The sequence below is a fragment of the Corvus brachyrhynchos genome, unplaced genomic scaffold, assembly GCF_000691975.1.
Source record: "Corvus brachyrhynchos isolate BGI_N302 unplaced genomic scaffold, ASM69197v1 scaffold4, whole genome shotgun sequence".
Lineage (NCBI taxonomy): Eukaryota > Metazoa > Chordata > Aves > Passeriformes > Corvidae > Corvus > Corvus brachyrhynchos.
Genome location: NW_008237878.1, coordinates 1,676,537 through 1,697,244, shown reverse-complemented (window position 1 = coordinate 1,697,244; position 20,708 = coordinate 1,676,537). Strand labels below are relative to the sequence as shown.

The following is a 20,708-nucleotide window of genomic DNA, read 5'->3' as shown; positions in this document are numbered from 1 at the left end:
TGGTTATGCTCTTTGGTTCAGTGTGGGGTTTGATTGTTTCCTTAACAATCTGACACACATCCACGAGTTTAAAATAGCAAACAATGCCTCCATCTTCCCTGGCAAAAACTGCGCACACAGAACATTTGAATCCCATGCAGTGATAGGCCAAATCTACACCCTGTTCTGTGCCGGACTATGACTAATTTTGAATGATTTAGGTTTTTTTTCCTTTTATTGCAGACAAACTGTTAAAACACACCCATATTTTACTACATAGGTGGCCCTTCTCTCAGTACAGCACACCCCAAACCCACAGATAAAAGGCTCAATAGATACTTACAGCGTTGCCTCCACTGGGTGAAAAGCTAAACAATTAATAAATAAACAATTAATAAACAATTATCAGTGCTGATGTGACTGATATAGAGATGTTCTCTGCACCGGACAGTTTCTACATCTGGAAGCACACAGTAATAAAATTTATACCTGTGCTACATGTCAGCAGCAACTGAAATGACATGAGGCTAACAAGTGGCAGATTTGACTGCGGCTCAATTACTTCATTAAAACAGCTGTTAATTTAAACTGAAAGGAGAATCCATTCTTTTGGCTGCCCACCAGAAGTGCTTCCCACACAAGGGAAGAAGCTACAGCTCTGCTCATCAGTTCAAAAGTTCATTTGAATGATGCACAGGAGAACACTAACACAAGGAAATGCAAAAGAAACCCTGTTTGTAGCTGGTTCCACGATGGGATTCCATTAGGAAAAGACTGACATGAATATTTTAAACTAAGAAAATTTCAAGCAGAAGCAGAACATCTTGAACAGATCACTTGAAATTTTGTTCACAACTCTTCTGGCTCATGCTGCCATCCTGGTGGCTCTGCAGTCCTGTACTTCAAGTCACTATTCTTCTTTATGACCAAACTGTGTATTTTAGGTAGTAAAACAGGTAATTGTTCCCCTCTGTTGGACACTGCAGAGTATTTAGAGAGCCCCATATAACAGTTTACCACAGGATGCACAGTTTGGGCAGGGACACTTGCTCAGGCAAGAGACTGAAGACAGAGAGACTCCCCACTGATGTCTCAGGATGTTCTCTTCTGCTTTGCCAGTATATCCAAATAAAAAGTTTTCAAGTTTTTGATGAAAACAGAAAAAGGAAAAGAAAAAGTCCCCAATGAAATCCCACTGAAACATGCAGGAAAGGACACTTTTTGACCAGAAGATTTCAAACCACCAGTATCTACCACAAACCCCCTGAAAGTTACTGTGTGTTCTGCTGTAAATTAGAACATAGAAAAAAATCCCTCTTATTCATCCTCACATATAAACAGAGGCTCTAAAGTGGAGGCAGAGATCTCATGAAGATCAAGCAGGATTTATTTCCCCAATTCATCTGACACATGCAGCAAAGGAGCAGAGATCCCATGGAGGAAACAGCAGAGATTGTAGAACAGGGCTACCAGAGGATGATCTCCATGTGCCAGCTTGGTGCAGTTTAGGAAATAAGACACAGCTTTTCACATAACTGTTCACACACACAACTACACTCAGCTAAATTTAAGCACACATTAACAGCAGTTGAGTGCTCCAACCCTTCTCAAACTGGACAGAGATTGCAGGAGAAAGAGTGAGTGACTCAATTACCCAAAGGCAGCTCTTGGCAGGGCTGAGCTTCCCATCAGGGGGATTAGATAGGCAGGAGAAAAGCAGTGTAGCAAAGAAAAACAAAATGAAAAGAAACAGAGATGAAACAAGATTCTCTTATTGATTTGCACTGAAAGATGAATTACTTACTTATTACTGCAGTTGTAAATGAAAGCTGTGCCAAAAGGGTGTAGCTTCTAGAGGAAACCAAATTAAATATATTTTCTTCTTTCCTTTATGTGGAGAATGTGCATGTCTTCAGAAAGTTACTGAGGCAAGAGCTGAAAAACAAATAAAACAAAATAAATGTGTCCTGCATAGGACACATCTGAGTGTATGAATACATTACACATTCAATATACGAGAGTGCATGACTCCAGCAGAGCTACAGCCAGAGCCATGCACTGCTCACACCTCAGGGCACAACAGTATTTCCACACACAAGCAGGATTGCCAACAAAAACCAGCCAAGTTGGCACCTCAAAGTCCAGATTGCTGGCAGGTGCTGAACCTCCTCCTTGCACAGAACACCTGCCCTGGGAAGCTGCCAGTCTGATACCCAGATGTGAGCTAAGTGTGAGAGATCCTAACCTTGACCTCTGAAATCACAGGCAGGCTCCTCTGTGGGTTACAAGAGGAGAGGCCACAAGGGGAACAACTTCTGCAGCATCCACTGGGGCCAGCGCCAGGGGAGGATTCCCACCTCTCCCCCTCAGCCTGCTGCTCACTCCAGCACTGCTGCTCTGCTCTGTCGGTGCTCCTGCATGACTTTTCATAAGTGAAGCCACATCCTTTAGTGATCCTGAGCCTGACTCATAAAACACATTGTACCCTCACAAATGACCTGAAACTAAGTTGGCTTTGGTGCCGAGGAGCCTTCCTGTGGCTGAGAGAGAACGCCCAGCTGATGTGGAATGCAGGGAGTCCCCTCTCCAAGAGAAAAGAAGTTTCTAACCCAGAACAGCAAGATAATGGACTTCAAAGCTGTGGGGTTTATGCATGGAAAACCTGTCACTGGTGCAGGACTGAAACCTGCTTATCTTGGCCTTTCACATGGTGTAATTTGACAGGGCACGTAGCACATCTAAAGGGAAGGAGATGGAAATGCATCTAACTGTACTGAATTTGTTTACTTATTTATTTTTAAATAGTGACAGGACTTACTCTCTTCAGCTCATGAGCAGCCCCTGTAGAAGTGGATTAGTACACAGGGCACAGCAGGTGGTAGAAAGTAAAATCCTTTACCAGGTTTGCCCACACTGGTCAGAAATATATTTGTAAGTTGAAGAAATCATTATACTCCTGAGAGTCCTTGGGCAGGAAATGAGTTTATCATTTGCTAGCAAATGATTTTGACCTTTCTGGCAAAGGTTAGGGGACAAATATATTAACTGGAGTAATTTAAGTCAAGTGTAAAGTAACTAAGAGTTACATGGCCTTGGGGAAGAGTCTGGAGTCTTAGTTGCTGGAGATGTTTCAGCATTTGATGAAGTTTACTACTTTAAGAACAAAATTATCATCATAAATTTCTGGGGTCTTACCTGGATGGGACTGTGACAGTTTAAAGCTCTGAATAAAGTTTATTGCCCACTTCATCTGTCACTTGATACCCATAGCACAACACTGTGCCAGGCTGCCAGGGCTTTGTTGGCAGCTCTAATGAGGGCCATCTTTGGGATCACGAAGCCAGCACTTGCACTCCACTATTGAGGTGAGAACTCAGGTCCTCAAATGGCTGCATGAAGAGTGCCAGACAGAAATATTCCAACAGATTCCTCAGTTTCCCCTTGTAATCTGAGACTTGTTACAACAAGCAGGAGCTCTTACAATGGTCCACTGCCACCTACATGTCCCACTGCACAAGCAGCACATGAACAACAGCACAGTTTTCTCAAAAAAAAGCTTTTTTAACAACCCACTCCCCCTCCTGAAAAAGCCTCACTAAAAACTTTTCCCAAGATCTAAGCTCCTCACTTTTCTGTGTTTCCTTCTGCTCCCACATAATTCTAGGTGCAAGAGGAAATATATGCAACTGGATTTCTACCTGACTTCTCCAATAGATAAGGTCTGGACAGATCAGAAGCTATTATTATCCAAATAATCAAGAAGTGGTTTTCTAATTTTATTGCTTTGTTAGGATATGAGACTACTTCCATTTGAACACACTTTACTATAATACCCAAGCTAAGGGCTTGTTGAAGCAATACCTAAATTAGTATCAAAGTTTATCACCTTAAACAGTATATCATTGCTTTTTCAAAATCTCAAATGGAAAGCAAAAATCCCTGTTGTGCTCAGATGCCTTGAACTTTGTTAATTCTTCATGTGCTACCCAGATTATTGCTCCTGATGTCAAATGAACATGTGTGGTCCTCTGCTCTCCCTCTGCAACAGAATGAGAACCAGCTTATCTCATATCAGCTTCTAGAAGAGCTCAGCTCTCTGAGATTACCCACAATGTGCTCTATTTTCTGAGCTAAATTAATATTTAGGGGAAAAAATAACATGAGAGATGCAAATTACTGAAAAACAACCAGTTGGCAAGTTAGCCCAGGATAAAACACTGATATTTGAAGGCAATGCACAGAACAGCTCAATGTTCAGTCCTGCTAACACGGCTTCAGAGGGTTATCTAGAAATAGGAAAGGCAGAAACAGAAGGTTGGGAACATGATGACTCAACTCTTACCCAAAATATCAGCTAGCCAAGCCAGGGACTGACATTTCTTCCTAATGCTGAGAAAAGGCATCCAGGGAAGGAGGTTATGTGGTGATATTTTAAAAGGGGCCTGAGTTCTCCCATGGTTTGCAGCTAAATGATTTTATTTTCAGGCTAGACTCCCAGCCTTGTACCCAACACAACGAGGACATTTACACAGACTATGGAAAATCCATCTATTCTCTATTTCACAGCAGGGATTTAAAATAAGTCTTCCCTTTTCCAGGAAGTGCTTTCCCATAGAACAGGAGTGTGTCCCGAGGCTGTGCAAGCCACCAAGCACATCCTCTTGGTGAGCATGAAATGCCTCTAGAGAAGCCCCAAAAAGTGACTTCTTCACCACTCTGCAGCCCAGGGAAGCAGGAAAGCAAACTCCAGGGCCTCTCTTCCAAGTCTCTCTGCCTGGAGCTCATCCAGTTTGTAACACAGACCAACAGTGGCTGAGCTGGCAGAGGAAGGAAAGTCCTCTGGCCTGATTAGAGCATCTACTTAACAGGCAGGACACCGAGGGGTCGGGGTCGGTTCTGCTTCATGAATATTCAAGTTCTTTAGAGAAAATGAAAGGGCACTAATGAAATGCTGAGAACACCCCTGCAGCCTCTGCCCATGGTGGCTTGAACATTGGCTGCTGAGGTCCTTTGGGGTAGGATTTTGTCCAATCTTCAGCAAAGGCCATCACCCCAAAGTGCACAATCTGAGGAGTACCTTCACTGCTTCCCATCTCTCACCCTCACACTTCTGTATAAATCCAGCTCTTTATTTCCTTTGCTACTCTGATGTTCAAGACACGTTTAAAAATGGGAATGACTTCTTTCCAGACTACATCAAGGATTTGATCCAAATTAATTTGGGTTTTTTTATCTTAATGAAAGGAAGTATTTTATAAAATCCAGTCAAAATCCAACCCAAAAATTAATTTGGGTTTTTTTATCTTAATGAAAGAAAGTATTTTATAAAATCCAGTCAAAATGGACTTTTTCTTTCCAGCTATGGAAAAGATTCACATGACAGTAATTCAGACTTCCTGAGACTACAGACAAAAAGGAGAAAAAGAAAAATGCTTTAATAACAGTAACAATATTTACAGTTTAAAACTAGTTTTCGATCTGTGTTATTCATGTTTTGTCTCAGAGAGTGAAACTGATGCACCATCCAGTAACTCACATTGAAGCCCACAGCAGAACACAACCATGACTCAAATGCTGTAGATCATGCTGCCCTTAACACCATATGTCAGTGCTCCAACAATTTTCTATAGTCAAACATGAGATGAAGCCCAGACCACACTTCATAAGATACTATCATCACTCTTTTGACAGCTCACAGATTGAAACCCCCTGTTTTTTTCTATAACAAAGTATCTGTTCCTCAGAACCATGTGTTATATCACAGTTCTAACCTAAAGAAAATTCCAGTTTGCATTCAATGAAAGACCAAGTGGGAAAAGGAAGAGTTTTCGAGATCTGCATCAAGATCTTGCCATACATTTCTCTGTTCTGAGCTACTCCAGCATTCAGCATTTTCTATTGGCCCTTACTAGTGGTTCCTCTATTCATCTGAAAATTCAAGACAGGTGTGTATTGAAAGATTGAGTCCTGATGTTACCAAGGCCCCAGTTTTCACTTTTTGGAAAGTATTATGAATGTGGAAAAAAAAGTCACAGGTAGCATCTTCTCCCTGTGATCTCTGCAGCAGCTACAACAATCCCATCCACCCCAACAGCTGCCTCCAGTGGCTTCCACCTTCTCCCAGAAATCATGAGCCTATTGTATATATCTAGAATTTAGAATGTATTTCTGAATTGTAGAATGGTTTGGGCTGGAAGGGGCCTTAATGACCATCCAATTCCAAGCCCCTGCCATGGGCAGGGACAGCTTCCACTATCCCAGGCTTCTCCAAGCCCTGTCCAACCTGGCCTGGAACACTCCCAGGGATGGGGTGGCCACAGCTTCTCTGGGCAACCTGTGTCAGGGCCTCCCCACCCTCACAGTAAAAAATTTCTTCCCACTATCCAACCTAAACCTGCTCTCCTTCAGTTTGAAGCCATTCCCCTTATCCTGCCACAAGGAAGGGCTTTAGAGCAATGAGCAGCTCCCTCACCACAGAGAAGGACTAAAGACAGAGACTGAGATCTCCTTTTTAAAGACAGGCAAGTCAGGAGGCAGGTAGCTCAGCCACAGCACAGATCACCACAAACCAACCTGCCAGGAATTAAAAATCCATGTTCCAGTTGGGAACATACCTTCTTTCCCTCCAAAGCTGCAGCCCCTTGCTGACTACCCTTCACTTCCAAACAGCCATGAGGATGCAAACTCAGGATTCGCTTCCTGGCTTGGTCATAACGACCCCGAAACTCGCTGACAATTCCCGCAGGAATTCTCACAATCCCAAGGAGCGGAGCTGCCCTCTCCTGGGAGCAGTGGAGGCAGCAGGGCAGCCTCCCACAGCCAAACACATCATTAGCAGGTGGGGAAAGCTGGCGGAATGGGAAATTAATGCATCGGGCAGCCTCCTCCAGATGGACTGCTCGGCTTTCCCATTTACGGTTCCACTAAAATTGTACTATGGGATTAGGATTCAGCTTCAGCAGCATTTCTTCCACAGGCTTCAGAAAGAGGTCATTTTGCATCAATTTCTTCACAGGTTTTCCAGATAGGAACCGACATGGATTGTTAGGTTAAATTAATAGGGCAAAGATTAAGCGAATGCTTTGTCAGAACAAGAGCTTACAGAGGAGTTTACCGGGACTGAAAAAACACAACCTGAACAGGTACCTGGTGCTGTTCATGGCAGAAGTGTGTTTGCACTTAGGATTTTCCCAAATCTCCTGTTAATTTACGAGAAAGAAAAAGGATTCCTGATCTGTGAATGATGAAGGGGAAGGAAATCAGCCTGCAGCTGTAACCCAAAACACAGCAAAACCCTGAGCTCGTTGAAAGCAGAGTTTTCATTGCTACATGTTTTTATTACACCAGACTTGAAGCAGAGAACTGGGGGACAGATTAGTGGCAATATCGTAATACAACTTTAGCAGCATCAGCCAGCCCTTCCAGGTCCCTGCTCCCCTTTTGGGATACACTAGCATAGACAAAAGTGAGGAGTTAGCTCAAAAAGGCTGCAGCATAAAAAAATATGGGTTTGCTTTTTTTTTCCCTGAATACACATATGTGATGTTTTTAAAGTAGTGATAAAAATCTGGGATTTCCAGAAACATTTCCCTACTAAGTTGTCGCCAGAAATCAGAAGGTGGATGATTTCTGCAATTTGAAGAGTGGGAAATGGCAGCCAGTATGCTAATTAGGAAGAGTTCTAGGAAAAACATCTAAAGCAAAGCCCACCAGGAATAAGACGGGTATATGCTTTTAAGATTAAAAAAAAAAGTATTTAAATTGCCTACCATAGCCTCTGATGGTTTTGTTTCTTATGGGGATTTTTTGTTTGGTTTTAAAAGAAAGTTACTTTTCTCTAATAACTTCTTCTTCTGCAGGCACTTGGGATGAGGACAATCAGGTGAGTCACTTCCTGAATATTCCTGCATCCATATGGCATGTACAGGAAATCCATTAGAATTAGTATTTCTTTACATGGTTACTTATTTGAGTATGCCCTTGCCTCAAAGTGCTGGTGTTGTTCTCTTAACATAATAATTCTGAAAAATTACCCTTTTCTTCAATACCCCATAAGCAAGGAACATAGTGCTGCTCTGTGAAGACCCATTGCTCTGGCCCCTTGCAAAGAAAGTACCAGACTTCAGAGCATGTTTCCCCCAACAACAGATGCCTCTCTACATTTCAGAAGCTGCAGATGCCATTTTCAAGAGAGGAGGGGAAAAATGTCAGCTACCACTTGTAATTATTAAAAATTCATTTGTATCTGACTGCTTATTGCTCCCATGTATATTTGGACATAGTGCCATTCATTGCCTGACTAACCATAGCTGCCTCCTGACTTCCAGTCTGCTTGGGATTTTTGACAGGGCACCTGATGAGACATATACATAATTAGTGAGTGTTTTGCATATAACTGGATACAAGAGCTAGATCCTCACTTAGATTCAAGCCAAAGTCACTCTGCTGGGCACAACTCAGCTAAGAAAATTGCTGAGGATCTCCAGTAGAAATTTCTCATTTTTGTTTGATTCCATTTGAATTAATTTCTATGAAGAGAAATCAGGGGGTTTTTATTGTGGTTTGTTCATAATCAGGTTCAGTAAAGACTCTAGACAAATGGGCTTGGAACAGGTTTGGAAAGATGTGAGTAGGTTGTACTCTTCATGTTTAGTTTGTGGGTATCATTTTTCTCAAGAACTCCCTGTAAGCTGTGGGAAGGAGCCCAGTGAACATCACATGGAGAGACTGATCTTGCCAGGACCAGCAGCTTTGCCAGACACAGCTCACACAGGACGGAGGGACCACAGCAATTCCTGACCTTTGCCTTTCATCTTCTCTTTCCTCCTTCTCCTCCCCAGCTGGCATCCTCCCTTAACTGGCCAGTAGAGTCCAGAACTGGACTCTCAAGGAGGGGAAGGACTAGGCAAAAAGGCACAGAGCTGGCAGCAGAAGCTGGAAAGCAGAAGCAGAAACGGCAGAAGAACCAGAAGACCTTAAAGCCTCAAAGAAAACGGGATCTTATTCTGCCTGCCACCAGCAGATGGGATGCAGTGCTGCTCACAGGAGAGAGAGAGAGAGAAGGAGAACCAGAACAATAGCTACTCTCTGGATTTAAGGAAAGTTGATAAACCTGGCTGTCTCCTCCTCATCTTGCCCAAAACGGACTCAGTGGCCAGGAAACCTTTCAAGGAGCAAAGCATTAGCAGCAGGTGGTGCCACCTGTCCTACTCTAATTCCTTCTTGCTCAAACAATTGATGTCCCAGTTAGTGAGGAAGGTAAAAAACCAACAACAAACCCCCAACCCTAACTGCCAAATAGCCAGGGAGTGGGAGAATGGCAGTCAAGGAGACAGAATGCTAATTTTAGCTGAATAACATGAAATAAAAATAGTGTTAATAATAATAAAGAACTATGAAAATGTAACTGCTCAATGATGCCCTCTCTCTATGGTCTCCTCTTTTGCACCTGTGCCTGAAGATGAGTGATTAGACAGAAAAGCAAACCACAATCTGGTTTTACCCTGAGCTGAAATGCAAAGGCCAGGGCAGTCTTGGGAGAGGCTGCATCACATCCTGCCCTACTGTGCATTGCTGTTATCACTGCCCAGCTGGAGGTTCCCATGGTGCCACCTCTATGAAACATGGGCAGACACTGCCTGGCACATCATCCCTCTGTCACCTGGGGCTGAGGCACATCAGCCAGGTTTGCCTCATTTTCATCACTGTTGCTTTAGCTCTGGGCAATGTAAGGGATTTTCTTGTCAAATCTACCTTGCATGTCACAGACTATCCTTTCCTATCTCTATTTTAATATGCAACCATGTATTAAGCTCTCTGGAAAATGCTGAACAATAAATATCAGCTCTGCACTATAAGCAAGACCCTGTTGCAACCTCAGCAAAATTATCCAAGAGCTCTTTGGTTCTGCAGTGCATGTTGCAGTAGAGAGGCAATTTCTTCCACTTGGACTAAATCAGCTTGAAAGAAATAATGGTTCATTCTCCTGAGCTCAGGACTGACTTTTGAAGCAGATATCAAAACAAACACTTACATACGAAGTGAATTTCATGTTATAACAAAGCAGCAATCCAGCAATCCCCCCCTTCAATTTATGAACTGCAAGAGTTAGAACTAAGTTATGAGAAAAATAAAGGGATTCACTTCTGAAAGAGAAGGAAGAAATGACAGAAAGTATTTGGCACAGTTAAAATGAGTTTTATTTTGAAGCCATTCAGAATTCAGAACTAGGAAGAATACCTTAGTGAGGCAAATAAAGAATTTGCTGGCACCATGAGGAGAAACCTCCTACCTCAACAAATAAAACAGGGTTTGATTCAATCTCCCCCATGTTGTAATGAATAATATTCTTCCAGGTCTGTGTTTCCACTGATAATGATTGTGCTTGACATGCTCACGTTGCAGACATTCTGCACAGATTGCATTTTGCACAGGTTGAGTTCAGAGGAACCAAGGATGCCACCACGCTGCCACTGCACCTCCCAGACGTGGCCACACGAGCACTGAGCTAGGAAATGCCATTTGATACAGGGCATGTATCGAGATAAAGCCAGGAGAGAAAGGATGGTCCAAGGGTTGGGGGAGGAAGGGTGGAGAAGGTAATTCCCCTTCTGTGCTGTATACTTCCTAAAAGTGATGCCTGAGCACACTAGAAAAGCAATGGTGGCCACATGCTCCTTTGCAAGTGAAAATAATGGAAAAAAGGACTAAACCAGCAGTTTCTGACTGGTGAGGAAGGAAAAGACCACTAGACTAGAGGGGGTTCTACACACCAAACCAGTGCCATTCCTGAAACAGTTCCACAACAGGAATTTATTGCAGAGATTAATTCAGTTTCTGATTTTAATTTTCACATAGCACCACAAACACCCTTTACCCACCCTCTGGGTATCCCTTCTCCAGAAACAGACGACATTTAGCAAAAGCCATTGCATGCACTCACTGCTGCTTGCACTTGATTTTTACACACACAATTTCTAGATCTTAAACCTACCTGATAATTTCAGATCTGTGTGGTTTCAAATGTGATTTGTGTTTAAGAATTCAAGTGTGTTCCCAGTGTGACATATTTTAATACCCCTCCCAGACAAGAATTCAGGCTGAAAGAGCCATTTCCATTCGCTCTTGCTCTGAGCAGGACCAGAGGCCACTGGGCTGGAGCACAGCCTGAACCTCCAATATTTGGCACAATTTTTCTCAGGCCAAAACTTCACATTCAGTTTAGAGAGGGTGACAGCACAAGAAAGAGTCATCGAATTCCACAGAGATGCCCACAGCTGTCCTGAGGTTCCTCCTGTGCTGCTGAAGTATGGAGTATGACTGAAGGAACAAGGGGATGTTGCACTCAAGTTTTCCAATTCTCAGCTGGCCACGCCACAAAACTCCTGAGGTCTCTGACCAGGGTGTGATAGTGACAAGTCTCAGGAGCCTTCATGCTTGGTATTGCTCACTCTTCCTTTCTGGCATTGATGGCAATTCTCAGCCCAAAGCAGCTCTGACACTTTCTAACGGAGCAGGAACATAATGCAGACCCTCCTCTTATCACAAGCTGGGCTTAACCCAGCAGCCCTCGTTCACTGGGGGATGCTCTGCTCCCCATGTCACCACAGAGGTGCAGCTCTCAGCATTTTCACTAAGACACACAGGGATGGGACTTGCGTGCTGCCTGTGGGGAAGTCCTGAGCACAAACACCTCCTGTTCTCTCTCCTTCCCCTATGAGCACAACTGTTCACAGCTCAGCAGCAAAGGAGGGAAACAGGAGACACTAGTAACCAAGCACATCTCACTTCCAGGCACTGAAAGACATAAATAATAACAAGCATAAAGACATTCTCTGGTCCATCTGTATTGCAAGCACTGGAATATGAAAGCTTCAGACCTGCTTTCAAAGCCCTTGGGCAAAAAGAAGTGATCCAACCTAAGGCTGTTCTGTGCATCAGTGGTGAAGCCATGAGAAGACAACATTTTCCTTTCTGCTGTCATTTTGAAGTCTGTTTACTTGTAACCTTAAAAGGAAGTGAATTACCTCAAAAGAAAAAAAAAAAAAAAAGAAGAAGAAGAAAAAGAAGGATGACTGCCTGATCTCCCAGAACACCTCAATACCAGATAAATGTTCCTCCTACAGAAACGAGTATTAGAGCTTTTGGATGGCATCTTTCATTCTGTGAATTGCCCAATTACTTCAGAGAGATGTTGTGGCATTGTTGAATGCTGATAGAAACTCATTGATCTGTTCCCAGACTTCCCAGCACACAAAGGATGGGAAACACTCCTGGCTCCGAGTTTCTATAATGTGCCTTATTGATCCTGTGAAATGCCAAACTCTGCACTTATTTACAAACATGCTGCACTGCAAAGCCCCCATGCATAGAAAATGCCCTGCCCAATTTATTTCCTTTTTACTGAAACATTTTGTATGAAAAATTAAATCAGCTCTAAGTAATAGACATGGATTTTTGCTTATGTTTACCATGCAATTTTACCCAGAGAGAACTAAATGGGGATTTGTAGAATGCAGTGATTTTTCAGCTCAAAAAATCACTCATTTATATTATTAGCATAGGTTTAATAAACTTGTTCAGATCTGTCTTAGGAATGTTGGGCTCCATGTGGTTATTGATCAGTTTGCCTGGGGCTCCAGAGCTCTCCCTTCACCTGCAGAGGCTGTCCATACAGGACACACAGGAATCAGTGATCCTGGTGTTCCCAGACCTGCACTGTACAACCACTTTGCTCACACACACAGAATTTATTTGAACTTCCACAAAGCCACTTTTCCTGCAAAAGTCCAGGTTAATACGAGTCAGGAAAACACTCAGTTGCCACAAAAAACTTATCACTCACTTTTAGGGCTCTTTCAAGCTGCTTTAATGCCTTACCAAGCTTATTTACCTAACACAGTGCCTGATCAGTAGCATTCCAAGGTCTGGTTTTTGTCTTTTCACTTAGGCAATTTCTAGCCAGAAAGATTTTGTTCTCTGACACATGCCTGTTCTCTTCATACTCAAAGTTTTCACTGATACTACTTCAATCTCAAAGTGTGATGTTTTTGCCAACACACTTCTGCTTGTACTGTTTACCTGTTCCCTGCTACTGTCTGTCTTACCAGCAAGACTACTTAGGGCTAGTAAAGAACTGACTTTTCCTAACAACTTCACTTACTTAGCCATAATTCTGAAGCAGAATGATGTCCTTTCATCTATACTAGACGTAAAAGAATTGTGTTCATCAGGCTTGGTAAGACACTTCTCTAAAAAACCACAGAAAGCAGATCTGACTGAGAATGTATCATTTTCCACAGATGGCTTTGGAACAGATCAAGATTTGCCCCATACTTATCTTTATCAAATTAATAGGTATCACAGCCTTCACAGTACCCCCCTGAGTAGAAAGCTGCCCAATGGGCCACATTTGCTTTCATTACACCTGCAACAGACTGTGAAGAAAGTAAGGCAGGAAGCAGCCACAACATCCTAATGGTTTTATTCCAGTGTTTCCACGGGCTCTCATCAGAACAAAGAGTACTCTGCAACACTGAGCAGGTGCTCCTCTCTACAGGGTAAATACCATGATTTCTCCTACCTTCCTCTGAGGCCGAGATTGATCCCCAGACTGGCACATCCTCCATAAAGCTGTTTTGGGACACGCAAGTCACCTGCTCCAATCCTCTGCAGAGCTCAGACACTTCTGGGTGTTGCCTCTGCACTTTCTCCTTCCAAGCACAGGGTGCTCAGGGTCTCCCTCAGGGCTGTTGGCACACACAGACTTCCACAAGGCAGCAGTGGAGGTCAGCAGCTTTCCTCAGCAGCTGAAAGGAGAAAGATAATAACATCAAGTGGGAAATCATAGAAACACTCATAGAATGGTTTGGGTTGGAAAGAAACTCAAAGACCATCTCCTTCCAATCCCCTGCCACAGGCAGGCACACCTTCCACCATCCCAGGTTGCTCCAAGAGCCATCCAACCCGGCCTTGAATACCTCCAAGGATGGGGCGGCCACAGCTTCTCTGGGCAAGTGCCTCATCACCTGCCCAGTAAAGGATTTTTCTTTAACATCTACTCTAAACCTACTCTCTTCCGTGTGGTCATTCCCCCTTGTCCTGTCCCCCCATGCTCTTGTAATGAACCAGTCTGGGGTTTGCTGAAGAGAAACAGAACAGAGGGGTAAAAGGAAGGAAACCACCCCAAGTCCTAAAGAACACCATCCCCCTGCACACATCAAGGGGCACTGATTTGTTCAGTGCAATCGACCAGAGAAGCAAACACTTACCCCATACGTCTGTTTCTAAACTAGAAGAAACAGGTTAATGTGCAACTGATTCATAAGCCATGTGCTGGCCCTCTCCCCAGGGATGCATTTCACCCTGGAGTTTAATTAAACTCTTCTCCTTAGGCAAACAGTGTGTTTTTAAGAGATTCTGAGAACAGTTTTTTATTCCCAGTTGATTTTCTTCCATTATTGTATGTAGTCTTTTCTTATTTATATCACACCTTTTGTGTATTCCATAAGCAAATCTAAGTACCAAACCATTAGTATACTGTAGCTGCACAGGCTCTTTCCAAAAATTTACAGTCCCAGCCAAATCCTGCCTGAGTACAGAAAGTAAAGATCAATTTTTCCACATCTGAACCAGACTGGATTTAATTCCATCCAACACATTCAAATGACAGCTTGGGAAACACAAGATTCTGTAAGGTCCTGAGTTGAATTACAACCAGTATTAAGGCAGTGGACTGGAGATGTCAATTGTGGAATATCCTCCTAATGTTTATTAACTTCTCTGTCAATGAGAATCACTGCTCTGACAACAGACTGGCTGGTGAAAAATCATTGTCCATCTGTTCACAGCTCACATCCCAGGGTAAAGGACTTGCTTTCTTTGCTGAAGTGTAAAAAGTCATTTGAGTTTGAAAAGCACTAGAAATGCCTCTGCTATCACATGCAGTGAGCCACGAAGCTCAGACTGTTTTACAGGGGCACTGTCACAGCATATCAGGAAAAATCAGCCATTTAAGGACTTCAAAATCTCCCACTCTGGAGCCCAGGCTGAGGCCGCCACACACACGGCTGGAGCCTAACAAAGGTCAGCTCCTTTAGTGTCATGTCACCGTGCCAGGCACTGCTGCAGCCACTCTGAAACACTCCCCACATCCCAAACCACCTCCAGAACACTGGGTCAGCCCATGCCATGTGCTTTTGCTCACCAGCAGGGTAAGAAAACCCTGTTTCAGCATCCCCACAGTGCTCCTTGAAACACTGTGCAAAAACCACGCGGCAGCCAGAAATGAGTCATGAAGGACTCCAACTTCTGATGTTTGTATCACCATGTACAGGTGAGTAAACCAACATCCTCTGGACAAAAATCACCACTGAGAAGCCTGGTACACCTAGTCTAAATAATTGACTGCGTGTAGAGTTTAGAAGATTAATAAATTAACTGTGTGCTGCGCTCCTTGCAAACCTTCAGGCCCCAGAACTAGACAGTTCACATCAGGTGCACTGACAGGATAATACTAATTAGATAACAAAACAACAATGTAAAACAAATGATGTCTAGATAAAAAAAAAAAGCCATGGATGTTGGAGGTTTTCTCTGTGGGGAGAACACAGGCTTGTGCATTTTTCTGGAGAGAAGTAAGGAATGACTTATCTAACTGAAACTACAGGGGTGTAGACGGAAGGGAGCAGGAAAGACAGACGGTAATTCTGTGAGCTGGAAAGTGGCCAGGATGCTGGGGTTAGCAGCTACACATTTTAAAAAGCATCATGAGATCTTATGTGATTACAAACCATCAAGAACCTGGTTCTAATTCTTATCCAAGTTACATTTGGCAGCAGAGCAAGGCAGCAGTCCAAGGCACTGCATTCATTTGGGCTGAAGGACAGAAGTCACCTATACCCCACATCCCCGTCCTTTACTTCAACTTCTTTTGGATGTTTCTCATCTAACACTAGGAATGCCTTGGAGAGCAAGTCGCTGGTGAGATGCCACATCCCTAAAGCTGTAAAACCCTTGGCAACCACCCCCTCAAGCAGGACTTGCTGTAAACAACTGCGGGAGGGTTCATGAGCACTGCCTGAGCAGCCAAAGCAGCGCTGCAGGGGGTGCAGAGGAGTCACCTCTGCTGCTGGTATCCCAAAAAATGCCCACATATGCAGGTGCCCTTGTGCAGTCCTCTCTGAACAATGTACAGACATCACCTTCTTTGGGTACCAACAGCAGCATCACAGCAGTAAACAAGCAACAATTCTCTCCCCCAATCCTGAAAAAGCCAAATCCCATTTCATTGGATCTACCACAGCTACAAGGATCCTTTTGCTCACAGAGAGCATAGATTGTGCTACCCCCAAGGTATGGTGCTTGTTTCTGCTTCTCATGCTCTTACTACACATTCCCCCAAGTTCTATTTGGAAAGACTCTTAGTTAAACTTACAACATTTATTGTAAGTAGCCAGGATACCATTACTGTTAGAACTGCAAGAGACTATCACAAGAGTTAAAATGAAATGCCAATACCACAATTTGCTGTTTACAATACAGTGCATGGGATTTGCAGACATGATATAGCAGTAGCACAGCAGTTCAAGTGTATTAAATGTGCCATAAACATCTAAATTGCTGGTAGTGTTTTTTAAAGGATCGAAGAGACCAAAGCAAATATCATGCCCCTTAATTGGGAACAATTGCAGAACATTTGCAGAAACCCAGGAGAGTATCTAGACCCATGGGCCCAGCTAACAAGGGCTGCAGGGATGAAGCAGAGAGAACACCTTGCTCAGCAGAGAGTCTTCCCATTACATCCCAGTATGTACAGGATACACATTTATCAATAACCAGAAGAGTTGCAGGCCTGGATTTCAAAATACAGCAACTATTAGAGATCCTTGTCTGATGGCATTTGAGCTGATATGGGTTTCCCCCAGAACAAACCATGAGCTTTAACAGAGTTTGTTGGGATATGCATGTTGATCTCCTGAACACGCTGCTGGAGTGGAGGAGTTTTTAAGTGTATGCTTCCTCAATCATTAGTTATTTGCATATTTGTTTCCCTTTCTGCTTCAAAAGCAAGTCTCCCTTATCTCATAAGATCAGATCCACTTTAGAACAACTAAGATTAAAACAAAAAAGTCTTTTTTTATCTACCGTTACACTATTCTAAGCTTTAAACTTCCTAGCAGCTACCTTTATATTTCTTTCCAAACTTCAGCTTCACACATCATCCAGACAAATAATTTTAAAATAGTTAACACTACAGAAACATCGAAGCTGCCATAGAAAAGGCTTTTGAGCTTGAAGCATAACAGGGCACAATTTCATACAGGCTTGGAGATTGTTTTTGGCACTCTCAGCACCTGAGGCACCAACAAGGACCAAGGTGCACCTGGACAACCAAATGAGCCCCAGCCAAAGAAAAGGGTCCAAACCCCACCCTGAGGGATGCACATTTTACAGTCTTTTGTGTGCTGGGTGAAGAATCAGTGACACTTTATTTGGAAAATTACATTCCAGGTTAGGAGATGGTGGAACGAGCAAGAATTTCAGGGCACTGCACAGGATTTTCTCTGAAGAATGGATACAAGACCTGTTATTCAGCACTTCAGGAGGCATTTGCCCTTGAAAGTGCTGTTGAGAATGACAATGCTCAGGACAATCCAAATTCTGGGATGTTTTTGGCCCCAGATAATATTAAGGAGGAGAAAAAAATAAATTGAAAGGCAAGCACATTCTCTTAATAAAAATCTTCTTATCTCTTCTCTATAAATTCTTGCTCTCGGGTCTTGGTCATTTTTAAAATCACATCAGGCACCAACCTGCTACACAAGTAACAAACCTCCAGGCAGTTATTATTCAACACTGGACTTAAAATTAATGTAACAATTTTTAGGTACCTCCAAGCAAAACAAAAAACACATTTCCTAAAATTTCCTACTTCAAAAAGGAAACAAATACACCCGTCTTCTTTCGGAAGCAGCAGAAAGGCAGCAGACAAGTTGTGCTGTGAGAAAAAATAAAGAAATCAACGTACAGATGATGACTCCTTGTAGGCCTTCTCACTGGCTGCAGCACTTTTCACTTGGCTGAATCCCACCTTCCACAGAAGCAATGATACCTCCAACAAGGGCATCAGCCAGAGAGGATTGGAGTGCATGTGACCACCCAAAAATACAAGTAATTAAATCATAAAATATCCTGAGCTGGAAGGGACTCACAAGGATCACCAAAGTCCAACTCCTGTCCCTGTGCAGGACACCCCAAAATCCCCCCACGTGCCTGAGAGCTTTGTCCAAACACTTCTTGAGCTTTGTAAGGCTTGGGACTGTGTCCATTCCCTGGGGAGCCTGTTCAGCCCCCCACCATTCCTGGGGGAAGAACCTTTTCCTGACTGAGGGACTGCTAAGGGACAACAGCCCAACAGGCATTCAGTAGAGGTTGGTGGGTTTTATCCAAGGTGAGGGAAGAAACAAAGCTTATCAATACACATTTGAACAAGACAGAGAGAGAAAGAATCAGAGGGCCAGTCTGGCCCTCATCAGACACTCTGCTCAAGAAGGGTTTGTTGACATTCTTTTGCCCTGAAAACTGATGCAATTTTCACTCCTCCCAGCAACATTACACTCTACTTTTGGGGTTCTTTTCAGGATCAGATACAGCAATGAGTTGCACACACACTCTCACAGGGGCTGAGTGCCATCCTGGAGGGCTGGAGATGGCCAGGGAAGGAAAGGGCAGCTGCTATGAGTGACACTGGCACAGCATTAAGAGCCAAAGAGACACCAGCCCTCCTGACCCACCTGCATTGTGCTGCTGCACAGGCAGCTCAATTTCCAGGGATTAAGAGGTGTGCTGTAGAGAAAACTTTGCACTTCTCCAAAGTCCCAAAATCCTTTTTTTAAAAAAATCTATCATATCCAAGGTTTCTCTGAGAACAAACCAGCATTTACTAGAAAGAAACTTTGATTGCAAGAGCGAGCTGAGCGATAAAAGAGACACCTGCGTTTGCTCCTCATTCCACCCAAGATGAAATTCCTCTACATACAAATCCTCTTCCCAAAAGGAATGTTCTGGGAAGCAGCCTCTTATCTAGCACAGGGGGACCTGTTTGAGCTGTTCCTAAAGAAGGTACAGCTCCCCTAAAAACCACTCAGATGATAAAATGTGTCCTTTCTGTCATGTTAATTATGGAGAAGGTGGCACAAGGACCACAAGCCTCAGCAGGTGTCAGTGTGTAGCATCAATAGAAGACAATCTTGTGGAAAAAGCCCTCCCTGGGCTGCCCATTTAAGTTGCTGCTTGGCTTCCAATTTCTCTGAGAGCAGATTAACCTCAGAAGCAGCTCTGCCAGAGCGACAGATCGGCTTCAGAGGAGGCAGACAGGCAACCCAGGTACCAGGAGCAGAAAACATGGGCTTGCTCCTGATTCACTCAGTTCCCAGACAGGAATATTGTCCTTGCTGGCTGCTCTGCAAGACGCTACACGCCTTTCTCTGTGCCAACACACAGTGACATTTTATTCAGAAATTCAGCAGCATCTGCTGCTTCAGTGGCCAAGTTTCTGCCTCAGCAAAACTTGGACTGGATTTTAGCTAAGTGGCCAGACAGGTGATAACACTGTGAAGTCTCCATCCTCCTTCCAGTGCTGGCTTTTCACAGGCATACAAAGGGGCTAACACCTAATTCTGTAGGTGTGGAAAAGCTGTGCACTTCAGCTTCCTGTGTGTACCACAGGCACCAGAGATGATGTGCTGCTTGACTTCAGGGAATAGCTGAGTGTGTGTGAGGAGAGCCAAGGTCAGCAGAAAGGGAAAAGAGGGAATGCCAGAAATAGGCCTTAGGCACCCCAGAGATCCATAAAAAGTGGGAAAGCTCTGGGTGGGAGAATGTACCACAATCTGTTGTTGCATTTGCCCTATGCATGCTGAGGATGAAGGGAAATCCAAGTACAGCAGCTTTTCTCCACCAAGTTTTGTAGGAAAAAAAGGGGAGAAAACTGTGTCCACAGACAACCAAGAGCGTTACCAGGCAGAGAAGTAAAAGCAGCAGGTAACTAGTGCCACAACCCCACAAAGAGGTGTGAGTCACTGCGCTGGAAAAGTACACAAAAACTGTCCTGGAAAAGGTTTTATCCAGCTACATAATTTTACTGTGTTTTGAAGAAGTTTGGGCCATCTTAAAATCAAACAGATGCTATTGAGAGAAAAGAGCCTGTGGGCACCAAACGATTTAGCTTATTTTAATGCTTTAGCTTAGCAAAGTCAGCAGTCAGGCTGAGGGCAGCAGTCATGGTGTGAACACAAAGCAGAGGTACCGAGACCTGCTTTCCAGGCAATAGAGCCTCCAAGATGTTAACAAAATTTGTGTCTGCCAAAAGTACCAGTGTTTTCTAGGGAATTCTTCAATTATTTTCTTTGCTCACAGTCCCTATATCCACAGTGAAAACATTCATTGGAGTGGGAAGGGCATGACAGGGGAGGAAGAATGAGGACAGGTAAAACTCCAAAAATTTTCGTTTTCAATCCTTAGGTTCTGCAAGAAGTGATACAAATACTCCAAAGCCCCCAGAAGCAGTAAGTGCTTTTCAGCAAATGAGGTCTTAGGTGGATGTCATCACTCAGATCACAGCCAAATACTTCCAGACTAATACCTGGAATCTTGGCAAGGCTGGCCAATGCTCACACTGTGCAGCAGATACCCTGATTTATGTCTGCGGGAGACAAGAGAAGCCATGG

The 20,708-nt window shown here is 43.6% G+C and overlaps 1 long non-coding RNA gene across 1 annotated transcript in view; it reads right to left on the bottom strand.

The window, feature by feature from the left end:
- Positions 1–1,791: 1,791 nt before the first annotated feature.
- The window catches only part of LOC108446241, a 27,859-nt gene continuing 8,942 nt past the window's right edge, over positions 1,792–20,708 (bottom strand). Inside the window, exons 2-3 of the long non-coding RNA XR_001861377.1 lie at positions 13,562–13,787; positions 1,792–1,914 (exon numbers count right to left, since the gene is read on the bottom strand). This is a non-coding gene — a long non-coding RNA (uncharacterized LOC108446241). The remainder of the gene's footprint in view (positions 1,915–13,561; positions 13,788–20,708) is intronic.